Source organism: Equus quagga, chromosome 14, assembly GCF_021613505.1.
Source record: "Equus quagga isolate Etosha38 chromosome 14, UCLA_HA_Equagga_1.0, whole genome shotgun sequence".
In the NCBI taxonomy this organism is placed as follows: Eukaryota; Metazoa; Chordata; class Mammalia; order Perissodactyla; family Equidae; genus Equus; species Equus quagga.
This window is the reverse complement of record NC_060280.1, coordinates 23,145,729-23,164,095: the sequence shown is the minus strand read 5'-3', so window position 1 is coordinate 23,164,095 and position 18,367 is coordinate 23,145,729. Positions and strand designations below refer to the sequence as shown.

Below are 18,367 nucleotides of genomic sequence, written 5' to 3'. Positions count from 1 at the left end.
ATTGTGATGAGCTACTAGGAGAGGGAGAAATAGAAATCAAACACTCAGAGGCAGAGTTCAGGCGTCAAATCTGAGACAAATAAACAATCAGTAAGATATCTCCAGTACAAGGGCACTGTTTTCCTGGCCCTGGGCTGTCTTTGAGAATGCTTGCTTTAAAGTCTTGAGTCAAGGCTGACAGAGACTCAGCAACATGGAGAGAATTTAGAAAAAGGAAAAAACTCCCAGGCTCAGGAAGTTTCTACTATGGTCCTCTCTCAAGCTGCAGAAGCACCCTGAGTCCCCAGTTCAATCTCCATGACAACCTTTTGTGCTAGCTTAGGAGTAACAGTGATAAACAGGATTTTATATCCAGAAGAGCTACACAGCAATCTCTGAATACCAAAGAGGAAACCAAACACATCATTCAAGGTCAGTGCAGCCAAAGTTTTCCAAGGATATGAAACATGAGTGCTAACTCTGGGAAGACTTGGGTAAAGTAGGCAAATCAATGATTCCTACATGTATCATATGTGATGACTATGATGCCAACCTAGACACATGCTAAAGGCCCCTGTGAATGCCTGAGTTTACCATGAAGGTTTAATGGGATTGGTAAGTATTTGAAATTCTCAGGTTAGTTTGCAGCAAGGTGTGTTTTCCGAAGGGCGGAAGCTAAGGGCAATTGAAAAGAAAGGCTTGGTTTTGAGGAGTCAGACCTGGGGAGAACAGCTACTCTGAGACAAGGGGAAATAAACTACTAAGATGTGTTAGACCAGAGGTTTGGAGACGTGGAGCCATAGTAGCCAAAAGAAAATAACTCCTGTCACAGGAACTATGGGAAAGGCAGAAGCTGTCTGTCTACCGCCTTCCCCAAAACCATTGCAAAGAGATATGAAGGGAAGATATATTTTGGTATGGAATACTTCAGAACTGTCCTGTAATGAATGGCATTATTCATCAGAGAAGAGTGACTGAAGCCCTGGGGAGTCTGGGATGCAAACCTGTCCAATCTGCTGGGATGCCCCTGGGATTAAGGTTGAATGGCTCTGCCCCAGAAATTACTTGGCTAAGCACTGACAGCACTGGAGGACTTTTCGCATTTCAGTGTAAAAAGCATTAGACTCTGGAGGATGCTTGAAATAGAGTGGGGAGAGCTTCTAGAACAGCACACCAAAGCAGGGCATCTCAGGGATCTAACTTATTCTAAAACCCCAAATTCCAAGGAGGTCAAGCAAAGTCAGGGATCTGCTCTGAACAACAAAAGGCTGAACACAAGCAGCTGAAGCCAGGAGAGCAGAAGCAGCTCCAGAAGGCATTGCAGCCTGAGAGCCTCATTTATTAGCTATAATAGTTTTTTTGGTGGATTCCCTGGGGGTCTTCTACATACAAGATCATGTCATCTGCAAATAGAGATAGTTTTACTCCTTTCTTTCCAATCAGAATGTTTTTTATTTCAGTTTTTTGCCTTTTCCCTGGCTAGAACCTCAGTATGATGTTGAACAGAAGTGGAGAGAACATCATGTTTATCTTATTCTTGATCTTAGAGGGAAAACTTTCAGTCTTTCATCATTAAGTATGTTGTTAATTATGGAATTTTATAGACACCTTTTATGAGCCTGAGGAAGTTCCCATCTATTCCTACTTGGTAAGTATTTTTGTCTTGAAGGAGTGTTGGATTTTTTTCAAATGCTTATTCTATATATTGAAATTATAACTTTTTTTTAATTCTATTGATAGAATATATTACATTAATTGATTCTTGGATATTAAAGAAATCCTGCATTTCTGAGATAAATCGCATTTGATTATGATGTATAATCATTTTTATATATTGCTGAATTTTGTTTCTAGTATTTTCTTGGGAATTTTTGTGTCTAAACATGTATTTTGAATGCCCAAATTATAATATTTTATAACCTCTTGTTCAAAATAGTCTGTCAATTAACCAAATGCAAATAGTCTTTTAAAACAAACTTATCTTCAAAACTGCAGAGACATAGGACCCTCAGACACAGGATCTTTACAATTGGACTTACCTCATGGCTGAGAGCCAAAGAGACACATGTTCCAGAGACAAGAAGAGAGAAAGGCACTGAGCTCTACATGCCTTCTTTGCCTTTACATTAACCACTCATATAAAGACACTCTTTCTACTCTGGAGAGTAAGTGAAGGATGAACAGAAGCCAGGAGTGTTATGACAACAGATTGGCCTGAACAAGATCAAAACATCAAGAAGAGGGAAAATGTGCCTCCCTAATCTTAGTAAACAATCAAGTAAGATTGTGTTTAGCTGTGAATAAGAGACACTAGATTATAGTGGCTTAACCAAATTTATCTACCTTACATACATACACACACAGAATCAGGCATTTCAGAGCTGTTAAGGCAACTCTGTTCTGCCATCAATAGACCAGGATGGTTCTACTTTCTGCAGCACTATCCTAAACTATGGCTACCATCCTCCACATTCAACTCCATGATCCAGACAATAAGAAGGAAGAAATGGAAAGGGAGCCTCAATAGACTTTTACATCTAGTTGGTCAGAAATGAGTCTGATGTTCATCTCTAGTTGCAAGAAATTCTCAAAAGTTGAGTAATTTAGCTTTCTTATCTCTGTAATCATGGAAAGTTGTAGAAAGATGAATTTGAATGGATGTTGATTGCTCACTCTCAGTAAAAACAGACAATACAAATCATGTTCTTTTCATGTATTATTTTCAGAAATGACAAAATATTGAGCCATGAAGAAAGTCTCAAAAATTCCAAAGAGCAAATAAGTTCCAAAGATCTCTGAATCACCATGACAAACTCAGCACTCACTGCAGCTTCCTCCTCTCAGTCCAAAACCTAGCAATACTACAAGATATTCAATAGTAAATCAATCCATAACATCATAAAAAACAAATGGAGAGCCATTTATGAAACATAAAATGTGAGGAAACTCCAAAATATGAAGGACAACTGTGATGGAATTATGGAAAAGAATGGAAGCCCAAAAGGTTCATGGAAAGGACTGCTACAAAATTAATGTTGATTCACACTCAGAAATGTCTGATACTAAGAGAAGCAAGGAGAAAACCAACCTGGTGATTAATGATTAGTACAGTAGGAGTTACCAGGCAGGTCTATCCTTGTGCACATAGACTCTCGGACCAAGAAGTGGAACAAAAGTCAAGCACCAGTAGTGAGCGTTCCAGAATATTGGAGATTAGTTCAGAAAACATGGCAGTGACACACATGGTAAATAAACTACCATGCCCCATGAGGCGCGAGAAACAAGCTCAATGATAAATCAAGCTTTTAGCACATCCCCCACAACAGGTTGCGTCAAATAAATACAGCAACATTCTGAGATTGCCTATTAGAAAGAAAAACAATCAACCAGAGACTAAGATGGCTAACCTTTAGACAGGTTTCTTCCTGACTACAGGCCCCTGGCCTTCTGTTTTCTTAAAGCATTTCCTTGAGAAAACTTGTAATTGTAAAATTCGTTCTCTGCCCCTTTGCAGTGTGTATACAGCTTCTTCTAACCTCTTGCCTCTTTTATAACCTAGGAATGTCTTTCTCAAGAAACTAAGAACTGTCTCTTGAAATATAAACACCAAAGGAAGTGACATTCCATCTCCCAATCCCTATGGACAGTAGGAGTCTAACTTTTAAAAGCACCAATTAGCAACACAGATCACCTAATCAAAGACAAAAACATTTGCAATCTCAGGAATAATTCAATGTGTTTGACACATACCATTGATCAACTTCCCAATAGAGTCCTTCAGTACTTTTCCACTAGGTCATCCTAGGGATTAAACCCATTCCACCTGACACTTTACCCCAGCCCAACACTGCCTTTTGTTTTAGCAGAACTTAGTATTCAGACTTCATCTGTGCACTCTTCCCCATAATCAGCAATAGGATCAGAATAAAATCAACTTCCATTTGGTCATCCTGTCCACTGCTGTTTTTCTTTAATACCATTACAGGCTTTTTTTTTTTTTTTTTGGTGGAAAAGATTGGCCCTGAGTTAACATCTGTTGCCAATCTTCTTTTTGCTTGAGGAAGATTGTCACTAAGCTAACATCTGTGCCAATATTCCTCTATTTTGTGCGTGGGTTGCCACCAAAGCACAGCTTGATGAGCAATGTGTAGGTCCATACCCAGGATCCCAACCCATGAACCTTGGGCTGCCAAAGAAGAGCAAGAAAACTTAACTACTACGCCACCAGGCAGGTCCCCCAAAGAGAACCATTTATTTGAGCAAAATCAAGGGGAAATAGTAGATTAAAGTTAACAAACATAACTCACACTTGAAATAATAGAATAAATTCAATAACATCAAACAAAATCTCCTTACAAAGTAACTTTCTCTATGCCAACTCTCTACTTGAGAATTTCTGTCACTCATTCCTTCATGTCTAGAGATGGTGGCAAGTGCTGTTACTAGCTCTATATAACTACGCTATCACTTAGAATTTCTTAGTGACCACACCCTATGAATAGTTCATTTGTAAATAATCCCTTCTCAAATTATTCTAATTTGAGTGGCCCATCTGTTCTCTAGTGGGACTCTAATTCAGTGTTCATTCAATTATGTAGTATGGAAGACATTAGCAAGAACAATTTCAATGTGGTGATAGGACAGATTTTGGTGGCCATGAATTAAAAAGATGAGGAGTTGAAGACAGTATACAAAGATGACTCTTACAAGATGATGGATCAGTGAAAGGCAGATCCTGAGGATACAGGGCTACACCCGGGAAGTATCGTGGAAATATCTAGGAAGAAGTATGTGGAATAGAGATATTTTTTGAAGTTGATGGTCCTTGGAATCTTCACATATTAAGGTTCATGATACAGGGGAGAGGAAGACTGTTAACACAGGAAACAGGAGATATAGTCAGTGCTGATCTGTCACTTGGTCTGAACATACAAACATGTTCCAAAACCAATGATATATTACAAAACAATTTGAGGATAGCTGAATTTCACATTTGCTTTTGTGCAATTTTGTCTCCTACAAACACTGGTTGAATGCAGAAAACTGCATTAAGCTGAAAACAAGCTGCATGGGAATATGCAGAACACACACACCCCCTAATATCTGGAAGCTACCTTCCTTCACGTCCCAACTTTCCATATGATTTCAAGTAAATGTCCTTCACCCACTTCACAGTAACTCATGAGCTGCAACCTTTCTGCTCACTTCCAGTAGCAAACTTCAAGTCTTTTTCAAAGGAAAATGTTGTACTCATTGTAGGTTTTGTATTTTTCTTAATCATTTAACATGTGTAAAACTCAGAAACTGTTTGTATAAATTTTCTTTTTTATGTGTCATTGATGACGTTTTTGAGCACTGTGCTCCTTACTCCATTTTTCCATAAGTGCAGCGGTTTTTCTAGTGGCATTTTGCATAGCAGTGATTATTAAGAAGTGACTGTAACTGCCAGAGTGAGTGGGGAGGAAACCAAGCATAGATAGAAAGAACACATCTCTTCCAACCGTTCAATCTGGCAGAGACATCCATCTGGTGGACCTGCCTCCTGAGACTAGGTTTAAATAGGACTCTTCACAGAGTGACCAAGAAAAGCCTCCAAAGTCGTAGGGTGCCCCTCCTGCTGGAACGAGACAACAACCTGCCCAGGAGTGGTTGAATGAGACTGAGGAGTGCCCTGAGCTAGGTCCAGGGAGGGTCAAACAGAGATCAGGTCATTTCACAGCCACGATTTATAACCAAAACCCAAAGAATGGTAGGGAGAGGCATAGATCTGCTGGGAACACCAAAAGTCCAGGCACAGGCAGCAACAGCCAGGAGATGGGAAGAAGCTCAGAAGGAAGTGCCAGCCTGAGGGCATCTTCACGGTTGCTCCTCAAGTAGTAAGTAAACTAGACAATGACATGGTCTCTGGGAGGGAAATGAATGGAGGCCATCTACCCACCTCCCTAGGATTCTCCCTGGTTTGTGTATCTAGCTCACTATCCTTGGATTTCTCAATTTGCCTTTCTTTACCTTCCTTCAGGCTCTTCACTTTGTAGGAGTTAGTAGCTGTATCTATAAACAAAGCCCGAGAGATGAGGCTGAGCTCCGATATGGCTATATTGGAGATGATGGGGCTCTCCTGTCAGAGGAATATGCAAAGACCTCTTGTCTATCACAGTTAGGTACACTGGAGACTCAGTAAAAATGGTACAGGTTGTATGAGTCTATTCCTCACACTACTTCACTCCCTTCTCCAAGCCAGCTGGGAACAGTAGTAGCTTGGGATACTGGGACCCAGTGGCTGATGAGCTGGATTTCATGAGAACCACCTTATGTTAAGGTGCTGCTGGGTGCTAGTAGTTGGGGGGGGGGGGGGGGGGCAGGACTTGAAACTGACTTGAAACTCAAGTCTGTATCTTCTACTTGAGTACACAAAGCATCCTTTAACCTGTAAATTTATACCACTTTCAATATCTTAAATGTTACATTGAACCTTTCCAGAATTTCTCAACGAAACTCTAATATTTCCTGCTTTTTATATCATCCTGAATTCAACTCTGCTATTTAATATCTGCACGATTTGGGAAGCTAATTTACCATATGTAATATCAGTTGTTCAGTAACTTTTGTTTTTTGGTGAGGAAGATTGGTCTTGAGCTAACATCTGTTTCCAATCTTCCCCTTTTTTCTTGAGCAAGATTGTCATGGAGCTAACACCTGTGGCAATCTTCTTCTATTTTGTATGTGGGAGGCCACCACAGCATGGCTTGATAAGCGGTGCATAGGTCCATGCCCAGTACCTAAACCCACGAACCCTGGGCTGCCAAAGCAAAGTGCATGAACTTAACTACTATGCCACTAGGCCAGTCCCTACTCAATAACCATTTATTTTTCATTAGCAACTATGTGTCCAGCACTAGATTAGGCACAGGGATAAAAGGTGAATAAAGTAGTTAAGCTGCATACCCTCATCAAGATTCCATTAGTAATTATATTAGATTATACTATCCATTACTTCCATTTTTCATAAAATAAAACCAGTTTTCATATAATGGCCTACTCCAGGCTGCACATGAACTGGACTGTTAGCTACATGAGAGTTAGATCCATGTTGATTTTGTTCCCCATCAATGTGGTGTCTCACACAGTGTTTAGAATGTAGTAAGATCAACACAGTCTTAACTAATTAGATCAACATCATACATAATCTTATTCCTTCTTAACCCTCCAGTGTACTGAGAATTTCTGAGTGATGATTATTCCAGTCACAGATATTATAGAATATCTCTTGGAGATTTGTGGTGATGAAGTTAAAGTAAAACCCATCAGATTCACAGTGTGATTTTTTTCTCCTTACTAAACAGAAGAATAAAAAGGGAAGAGAAGAAAATATTTCTGTATTATTTTTAACATTTCTACTTCTTTGTTGAAATTCTCATTTTGTTCATGCACTGTTAACCCAATTTTAGTTGGTTGTCTGTGTGTTCTTGTAGCTCACTGAACTTCTCTAAAAGGATTATTCTGGATTTTTTGACAGACAGTTCATATATCACCATTTTTTTAAGGTCAGTCATTGGAGCTTCATTAGATTCCTTTGATGGTGCTGTGTTTACCTGATTCCTTGGGATCCTCATATCCTTGCATTGGTATCTGCAAATTGGAGTAAGCAATCTCCTTTTCTGTACTTTACAGGTTTGCCTCAGCAGGGAAAGACCTTTGTAAGTCAGCTCAGTTTGGGGTACTGGACAGGTCAGCTGGTATATCTGTGGCCAAGTGGGGCTTACTATCATGATGTCCAGCTGGGCAAGGGCACTGCCCCTGTGAATGCCTCAGCTGACTGTGAAGATTTAATGGGATTGGTAAGTATCTGCAGCCTCTCAGGCTAGCTTGCAGCAACGTGTGATCTGAAGGGGAGAAGTTAAGGGGAATGGATTAGAAAGGGCTAGTTTTGAAGAGTCAGACATGGGGATAATAGCCGTTCTGAGACAAGGGGAAGTAAACTTAAGTCTACTGAGAGGTGTCAGACCAGAGATATTGGAAGACTTGAAGTCATAGTAACCAAAAGAAATAGCTCCTATCACAAGGACTGTCGAAAGGCAGCAGTCAGCTGTCCTTCGTCTCCCTCAAAACATCAGATAGAGATATGAAGGAAAGATATATTTGGGGATGGGATACTTCAGAACTGTCCTATAATGAGTGACATTATTCATCACAGAAGGCTAAATTAAGCTCTGGAGAGTCTGGAGTGGAAATATGTCCGTCTGCTGGGATGCCACTGGGATTAGGGTTGAATGAATCTGCTCCAGAAATCACTTTAGACCCTGGAGGATGCTTGAAATAGAGTAGGGAGTGTTTCTAGAACAGCACATCAAAGCAGGGCATTCCAGGGATCTAACTTATTCTAAAACCCCAAACTCCAGGGATATCAAGCAAAGTCAGGCATCTTCTCTGAACAACAAAAGGCTGAACACAGGCAGCTGAAGCCAGGAGAAAAGAAGGCATTGCAGCCTAAGAGCCTCTTCCAAACCCTTCCTGAAATAGTAAGTAAGCCAGTCAATGACCTGCATCCTGAGAGGTGAGGGGATGGATGTGTCCCATGTTCCTGTAATTCTGTCCTGATCTCTGAATTTGATCATAGACCATGTCTTGGCTTCCATGGTTGGCTTTCCTTGTTTGATCCTTCACCTTTAGTGCCTCCTGTCTCTCAGGGTCTTCACTTTTTAGAGACTAAGGTCTGTGATCAGGAAATAGGAGAGAAATGATTCTGAGCTCTAAGATGATGGGACACCCTCAAAAGGATGGGACTTTCCAATCAGCAGACCATGTGAACAAAACATAATAAAACAATGCATTCAAAAGCCAGGAACAAAAGTATGCATTTCTGTCACATAAGAGACTCAGTAAAAGTGCACTGAATAAATGATAAACGAAGAGCTTTAGAATAGTAAATTCTAAATCCAAGATTCCTGGAAGAAAAAGTAATTTCAAGAATCATTAGTATTATATAAAATACAAATTAAAAACAAGAAACTCCCCCTTTACATCTGATAAAAGACATATAACTCTAAATACAAAAGACATAATATTTAATGAAAATTATAGCTGAATTTCCAACAAATTCAAACAAATAATTAAAGATATTGGCCTTCATAATTATTTTACACTGATCATGAATTTCCCTTCACTTCATTGCTATATAAAACAAAAGTTAAGAGATGTTGTTATTTGTAAAGAGGGAAAACATCAATATTTTGAAGGAACTTTTTGGTCTACCTAAAAATACCAGAGAGAGTATCAATGGGAAAATTGTAAGAATTGACAACGGTTTAGGAAAGTGGATGATATACAAGATAAAATAACAACAACAACAAAAATGCGGTTGCAATATATAAAATAATAAATGCAAAATATTTACCACTTTACTACCAACGGACAATTGGTTGTTATGATAATACAGGGGAAAAAATAAAAAAATATTTAAAAGTGACAAGACTTTATCAAAGTAGATGAAATAACAAAAGCTAATATGATAACACTAAAAAAGATCAATTTAATGGGCTTCCATATGCTAGAAACATACAATGGAATAAATAATGCAGAAAAATCATATTCTCTAAATGCATCCCAAACTGCTAAAATTCATAAGAAGAAGAGTGAAGAAGTACAGAATTTTGCTAAGAGATTTTTTTAAACATTTAAATAAGGGAAGAGAGTGTCTTCATTACTAAATGAAAAGACTTGATAGTATAAAGATATCATCTCTTTTTTTTTTCAAAATTAATCTGTGAATTTAACAAAATCCCAACCAATATTGTGCTATTTTAGAACTCAGTGCAGGAATTCTAAGGTTGATCTGGAAAAATAAATCTGAAAAGAGCTTAAAATTGAAGAGAATAAGAGTAATATAGTCCTGTTGTATATTAAATTTATTGTAAAATTAGAATATTTAACTCAGTTTTATATTGGAACAAAAATAACCAGAAAGAAATATAAAACAACAAATTGCCCAGAAATAGAATTTTATACATATAAAAAGTATATATGTGACAAAGAGGGTACAATAATAAGTTGGGGGAAAATATAGAAACCATTGTGTAATTATTTAAGGTCAATTTCTTTATATACTTTTCATTAACAGCAAAATTCATTCCATATAAATAAATTATGTCACAAAACCAAAAGGTCAACCATTTAAAATTTAAAGGCTCAGAGAAGTGAATATTGGTCAAAATTTTACGTAAAGAATGATTTGCTGTATTTCTTATTGGGAGAGTGAAATGTTTTGATAATTTGATGAAACCTAAACAGATCAACTCTCCCAGAAAAATCATAATAATAATATTACAACAACAACAAAGACAGGATTTTTTATGTATAAATTAAGGAAATTCACAGATGACTATAAAGACTGTCCATAAATACTTGGTTACAGCCTCCACTTTAAGTCCAAAAATATAGAAAAACAGGATGAACAGAAAATAGTATAAATCTTATTTTTACAGGTAAATATAGCTATCCCTAAAAATATACAAACAGTGTGTAAAACCAAACAAAAATTGGAGAAAGTGTTATAAATCCATATGATGAAATCTAATATAGCCATTGAAAACAATGATTATAGAATTATAATGCTTTTAAATTCCCAATGAATTGGGACCTTTGTATGTATCATGATAAGAAAAAGCACAGGATGCATAATTCTATTTATATAAAATTTTAACTGTGTGACTGCAAAGAAAAATATAGAAAACTTAAAATGCTGAAAAATTCATTATCAGTATCTTTGGCTGGTGGGTTCTTGATTTATAGTTATTTTTTCTTCATATTATTTCCTAAAATTTCTTTTGTTTTGTTTTTCCTATATTTTTATATCAATTTCATGGGTAACATATGCTTGTTATAATTAATAAGTGACATGGCATTTATTCTTCTCAAAAGTCATGAGAAGTGCAGCCTAGAATTTATATGTCATGCCATTAAATCAAACAAAGCCAGAGATTTGAGAAAGAAAATATTGATACCTAGGTATTTGACAAAGCAGGGTGTTATTCACAGACAAAAATAACAAAAGGAATTCTTAGATAGGCAAGGATTCCCAAAGCATACTGTTCAAGTAGATTTTTTATTTTAATTGTGGTGAAATACATATAACATAAAAATTCACCCTCTTAATCATTTTTAAATGTATAGTTCAGTGGCATTAAGTAACTTTACATTGTGCTACCATCACCACCATCATCCACAGAACACCTTTCATCTTGAAAGACAAACTTTGTACCTATTAAGCAATAACTCCCAAATCCCTCTTCCCCAATCCCTGGCAACCACCATTCTCCTTTCTGTCTCCGTGAGTTTGACTACTTAAGGTACTTCATGTAGATGGAATAATACAGCATCTATCTTTCTGTGACCGACATTTCATTTAGCATAACGTCCTCAAGTTTCATTCATGGTGTAGCATGTGTCAGAATTTCCTTCCTTTTAAAGCTAAATAATATTTCATGTATGTATATACCACATTTTGCTTATCCATCCATCCATTCATGGACACTTGAGTAGCTTTTACATTTTGGCTATCAAGAATAATGCTGCTGTGAACATGGGTGTACAAAGATCTCTTCAAGTCCTTGCTTTCAATTCTTTGGGGTATACACTCAGACGTGGAATTGCTGGATCATATAATAATTCTGTTTTTAATATTTTGAGGAACTACCATATTGTTTTCCAGAGAAGTTGTACCATTTTACATGCCCACCAAGGATGTTCAAGAGTTCTAATTTCTCCACATCCTTGAAAACATTTGTTCTTTTCCAAGTTTTTTAAAAAAATTTTATAACAGTCATCCTAGTGGGTGTGAGGTGGTATCTCATTGTGATTTTGACTTACACTTCTCTAATGATTAGTAGTGTTGAATATCTTTTCACTTATTGGTCATCTGTGTATGTTCTTTGGAAGAATGTCTATTCAAGTCATCTGCTAACTTTTTAATTGGATTGTTGGTTTTTTGTTGTTGAACTGTAGGCATTCTTTATGTATTCTGAATATCAATCCCTTATCAGGTAAATGATTTGCATGTATTTCCTCCCATATTGTGTGTTGCTTTTTCACTATGTTGATTGTTTCCTTTGATGCACAGAAGGTTTTAATTTTCATGTAGTCCAATTTATCTGTTTTTCTGGTTTTTGTTTGAGTTTTTGGTGTCTTATCCAAGAAATCATTGCAAAATCCAGTGTCATGAAGTTTTTCCCATGTGTTTTCTTCCAGCGGCTTTAGTTTCAGCTCTTACATTTAGATCTTTGATCCATTTTGAGAGGATTTTTGTATATGGTGTAAGGAAAGGGTTCAACTTTATTCTTTTGCATATGTATGTACAGTTTTCCCAATACCATTTGGTGAAAAGACTGTCTGTTTTCCATTCTATGGTCTCAGCACCCTTGTAAAAACTCAACTGACCATATAGATGAGGATTTATCCAGGCTTTCTATTTTATTCCATGATCCAAGTGTCTGTCTTTACAGTAGTACCACATTGTTTGGATTACTGTGGCTTTGCAGTAAATTTTGAATTCAGGAAGTGTGAGACCTCCAACTTTGTTCTTTATCAAGACTATTTGGCTATTCTGGGTCCCTTGAGATTACATATGAACTTTAGAATGGGTTGTTCTAATTCTGCAAAAAATACTACTGAGATGTTATAAGAATTTCAATAATCTGCAGACTCTTATTAAGTAGTATCGACATCTTGACAATAGTAACTTTTCCAGTCCATGAAATTGGGATATATTACCATTTATTTGTGTTTTTAATTTCTATCAGCAACGTTTTGTAGTTTTCAAGGTACAAATCCTTCATATCCCTGCTTGTTTATTTCTAAGTATTTTATTCTTTTTGATGCTATAGTAAATGAGACAGTTTTCTTAGTTTCTTTTCATATTGTTTGTGATTACTGTATAGAAATACAACTGATTTTTGTGTGTTGACTTTCCATTTCCTAAAAATTTGTTGAATTTATAAGTTCTACAAGTTTTTTGTGGAATCGTTAGGGTTTTCTACACATAATAGCATCATGTCAGTTGTGCACAGAGGTAATTTTACTTTTTTTTCCCATTTGGATGTCTTTATTTCTTTCTTGCCTAATTGCTCTGGCTAGAACTTCCAGTCCTATGTCAAATAGAAGAGAGAAAAGCAGGCATACTCATCTTGTTCCTGTTCTTTGAGGGAAAGCTTTCAGTTTTTCACCATTGACTGTGATGTTAGCTGAGGGCTTTTCATATTTGGCCTTTGATTTGTTGAGATGGTTTCCTTTTTTTCCTAATTTATTGAGTATTTTTTATCATGAAAGTGTGTTGAATTTTGTCAAAAGCTTTTTTGCATCAATTAAGATTATCATGTAGTTTTGTCCTTCATTCTGTTAATATAACATATTACATTGATTTATTTTTGTATATTGTATCATCCTTGCATTCCATAAATAAATCCCACTTGGGCATAGTGTATAATCTTTTTAATATGCTGTTGAATTCAGTTTACTGGTATTATGGTGAAGGATTTTGTGTCACTTTTCATCAGAGATATAGGTCTTTAGTTTTCTTTTCTTATAGATTCTTTGGCCTTAGAATCAAGGTAAAGTGGACTCAAAGAATGAGTTTGGAAGTGTTTCCTCCTCTGATTTTTTGGTAGAGTTTTAGGACGATTAGGATTAATTCTTCTTTAAATGTTTGGTAGGATTCAACAGGGAAGTCTTCTGATCCTGGGCTTTTCTCAGTTGAGAGATTTTTAATTATTGATTCAATATTCTTAATAGTTATATGTGTATTCAGACTTTCCATTTGTTCATGACCCAGTCTTGATAGACTTCACAGGCTGTGTATTTCTACAAATTTATCCATTTCATCTAGTTTATCCCATTTGAGGGCATACAATTGTGCATATTATTCTCATAATACTTCTTACTTCTGTGAAATCAATTGTACTCTCCTGCTTTCATTTCTGATTTTCTTAATTTGAGTCTTCTTTTTTCTTAGTCAATCGAGCTAAACTTTCGTTACCTTTGTTTCTCTTTCTGAAAAACCACCTCTTGGTTTTGTTTATTTTCTCTAATGAGTTTTTATTCTCTATTTTATCTGTGCTCTCATATTATTTTGTTCCCTATGCTAGCTTTGGGTTTAGTTTGCTTTTCTTTTCCTAATTCCTTAAAATGTAATGTTAGGTTATCTATTTGAAGTCTTTTTCTTTTTAATGTAAGCATTTGCAGCTATAAATTTCCCTCCTATCATTGCTTTTGCTGAATCCCATAATGTTTAGTATGTCGTATTTTCATTTGTCTCAAGACATTTGCTAATTTTTATGTTGTTGTTGAGGAAGGTGACCACTGAGCTAACATCTGTGCCAATATTCCTCTATTTTGTTTGAGGGATGCCACCACAGCATGGCTTGATGACTGGTGTGTAGGTCTATGCCCAGGATCCAAACCTGAAAACCCAGGGTCACCTGCAGCAGAGCATGGGAACTTAACCACTACGCCATCAGGCCAGCCCCAAGATTTTAATGTTTTTAAATTTGTTAAGACTGTTTCATGATGCAACATTTGTGCAGTCCTGGAAAATGTTCCATGTGCACTTAAGAAGAAATTGTGTTCTGCTATGTTTGTGTGGAATGTTCTGTATATGCCTGTTAGGTCTAGTTGGTCTATAATATTGTTCCGGCCCACTATTTCCTTATTGATTTTCTGTCTAGCTGTTATATTCATTATTAAAGGTGGAGAATTGAAGTCTTCTACTATTATGACAGAGACATCTATTTCTCCTGTGAATTCTGTCAAAGTTTCCTTCATATATTTAGGAGCTCTGATGTTTGATGCATATTTGTTTACAATTATTATATCTTCTTGTTGAATTAACCCATTTATCATTATATAACGTCCTCCTTTGTCTCTTGTAACAGTTTTAAACTTAAAGTCCATTTTGCCTGATATTTGTAGAGGTAGCTCTGCTCTCCTTTGGTTACTATTTGCATGTAATTTTTTCCAATCTTTTTATTTTAATTTATGTGTATCTTTAGTTCTAAAATATGTAGACAGCATATAGTTGCATCCTGGGTTTTTTCATGCATTCTGCCAATCTCTGTCTTTCATTGGAGAACTTGATCCATCCATAAAGTAATTACTGATAGACAAGGACTAACTATTGACATTTTTTATTTATTTTCTGTATGTCTTATACCTTTGTTTTCCCTCGTTTTTCTCCCTTATTGGCTTCATTTGTGGTTAGTTGATTTTTTTAGTGACACATTTTAATTCCCTCCTTATTTTCTTTTGTATATATTTTGTAGACATTTGGTGGGTGGGCAGGGTGATTAACATAAGGATTATATATAACAGCCTAAAGTTATTACAGTCTGTTTTAAATTATACCAGCTGAACTCCAAGGACATACAAAAACTACTCCTTTACGGTTATGTTCCCCTTTATGTTATTGATGTCACAAATTACATCTTATATATTGTGTAACTATTAGCATATATTGATAATTTTTGTTATTTCATCTTTTAATACCTGAGGAACAATAAAAAGTAGAGTTATGAACCAAAATTGCAAAAATATAGGTTCTAATACTTGTTGATATGTGATGGTTAGTTTTATTTGTCCACTTGGCTGGGTCACTGTGACCAAATATGTAATCAAAAATTATTCTGAATGGTTCTGTGAGGTTGTTTCTGCACGAGACTAACATTTTAATCAGCAGACGTTGAGTAAAACAGATAGCCCTCTATAATGTGGGTGGGCCTCATCCTGTCAAATACCTGAATGGAACAAAAGTCTGACCTCCCTTGAACAAGAGGTAATTCTGTCAGCAGATAACCTTGAGACTTGAACTGCAACATCAGGTCTTCCTTGTCTGCAACCTGACAGCCAATTTGCAAATTTTGGACTTGGCTCCAAAATTTGTGAGCCTCCATAATCTTGCGAGCCAATTCCTCAAAATAAAATTCTATATAAAATAAATAAATATTTACACATTCTATTGATTCTGATTCTCTAGAGAACCCTGGCTAATAAACCATATCTTTACTTTTACAAAAGAACTTTACATTTTTATGGCTTTGAGTTACTGTTTAACATCATTTCATTTCAAATTGTAGGACTCCCATTAGCAGTCTCATAGGGCAGTTCTAATGTTAATGACAGTTTTGTCAAATAAACAATTATTGGTTGACAACTCTTTCTTTCAGTGCTTTAAATGTATCACCCCATTGTCTTCTGGCATACAAAGTTTCTACTGAGAAATCTGCTAACAATCTTATTGTGGTTGCTTTGAACATGACAAGAAGTTTTTCTCTTACTGCTTTCAAGATTCTCTCTTTGTTTTTGACTTTTCATAGTTTGGTGATAATATGTGTTGCTATGGGCCTCTTTATCCTGCTTGGAGTTCATTGAGCTTCTGATATTTGCATGTTCATTTCTTTCGTCAAATTTTGGTCGTTTTCAGCCATTATTTCTTCACATAAGCTCTCTGTCCCTTTTTGTCTCTCCTATCCTTCTGAGACTCCCCTAATTTGTGTATTAATCTGCTTCACAGCATCTCATAAGTCCCTTAAGTTTTGTTCATTTTTCTTCATTCATTTTTCTTTTTGATCCTCAACCTGATGACATCAAGTGACCTCTCTTCAAGTCTGCTGATTTTTTTCTTCTGCCTGTTTGATTCTGCAGTTGAAACTGTCTAGTGAATTTTACAATTCAGTAATTTTATTTTTCAGAGCCAGAATTTCTGTTTGCTTCTTTTCAACAATTTCTCTTTTTGATATTCTCATTTTGTTCATATATTGATCTCCTGACTTTCTTTTGTTGTCTCTATGTGTTCTCTTTTAGCTCTATGAGCATATTTAAAACAGTTGTTTTAAAGACCCTATTAAGTAACTCCTAAGCTTAAGTTTCTTTAGGATTTATTTCTAGATATTTATGTTTTTCCTTTGAATGGGCCATGTTTCTATTTCCTTGTATGCTTTGTGATATTTTGTTGAAAATTGAGCATTTATAAAAATAGAACTTCTCCCTGTTTTTGAAGACTGGTTCATGCAGAGGGAGATCTTCACTACTTACCCCAGCACAAAGGCCTAAGGTCTTCACAGGTCATTTCTGAGCATGTGTCTCCCATGGGCTTGTGTACATGCTTTTTTATCCTCCCAATTCACTAATATTCACAGCTGCTCTTAAATGCCTTAATTTCCCTAAGAATTTCACCCATATTTCTCAGGGATTTAGATGTTCAGTTGTATACCTCTGTCTATAAATTCTTGCCCCCAGGCATACACAGGTCTGTAGATTCCTGCAGTTTCACATGCTGCTGTGCCTACCACTCTTTCAGCACCTTCCAACCTAATATACAAATGATGCAGTCATTGCAGCCTGAGCTCCAAGTCAGGCAAGACAGGAATCATTCCCTCAGGCAGCCCCCAGATAAGCAAACCATTGAAGACAAGTTCCACTTTTTACCTTTCATCACAAGAAAGGAACTGGAAATTGGGAGGATTCCCCCTGCCTATACCGCACTGCAGAAGGGAGAGGGTGGAGAAAGGGTGAGAAAAATGACACAAAAATTCCTGCCATTTTGAGTGTGGCATTTTCTTGATTGGGCATTCAGTTGCTACAGATTCTTACTTAGATTCTAGAAATCCCACAAAGCTATTTTGGTCAGTCTCTGGCTTACTTAGTGTTTCTGTGGGAGAACAAGGACCTGGAGCTTTCTAGCCCACCATTCTGCTGACATTAGTCTCTTAAGTACACTTTTTGATACGATGATTTGAAAAGTTTTTCAAAAGCCAAAGAATTAAGAAAATCAAGAATGTAAACATGAGGAAGACCAAGTGTGAAAGGGCCCAGAGTAAACCATAAAGTTACCTCAACAAAAAAATATCTCATATATGCAATCAATGCCTGCTGTATTTCTAACTTATACAATACAGAACTATGGAAGTGGTCAAAATTTTGTTTCCCCCTTTCCTTCTTTATATCTTTTACTAATAACATTGATTATTTTAAAATATAGGTTTAGGGATGTCTTTAACTTTACTTTCATAATCAGAAGAGGAAACGATTGGTATTCTACAGGGTACGGACCCGTTGGCTAAGATTTTATGGAAAGAGTGCTGGAATTAAATGCAGAATATTAAAATTTTGCTTTAGCTTTGTCACTTATTAGTGATTTCAATGCATAGTTCTCATCTAGACAAATCATTCAACCACTGTTTCCTAATGAATAACAACATAACAACATCTGTATGGTGATGATTAAATAAAGTAGTTTATATGAGAAAATATTTTCCAAAAACAAGGCATTCAAAAGAAAAGACTAGTTAGGATTCTCACTTTGGCTACTTATTCTTTTCCTAAAGATCCCCAAGAATGGAGACAA

At 36.2% G+C, this 18,367-nt stretch overlaps 1 protein-coding gene across 1 annotated transcript in view; it reads right to left on the bottom strand.

Moving 5' to 3' along the window:
* Positions 1 to 18,367, bottom strand: part of LOC124252247 (olfactory receptor 56A4-like) — a 128,588-nt gene that overhangs the window by 61,798 nt on the left and 48,423 nt on the right. The gene's annotated exons all lie outside the window — the stretch shown is intronic.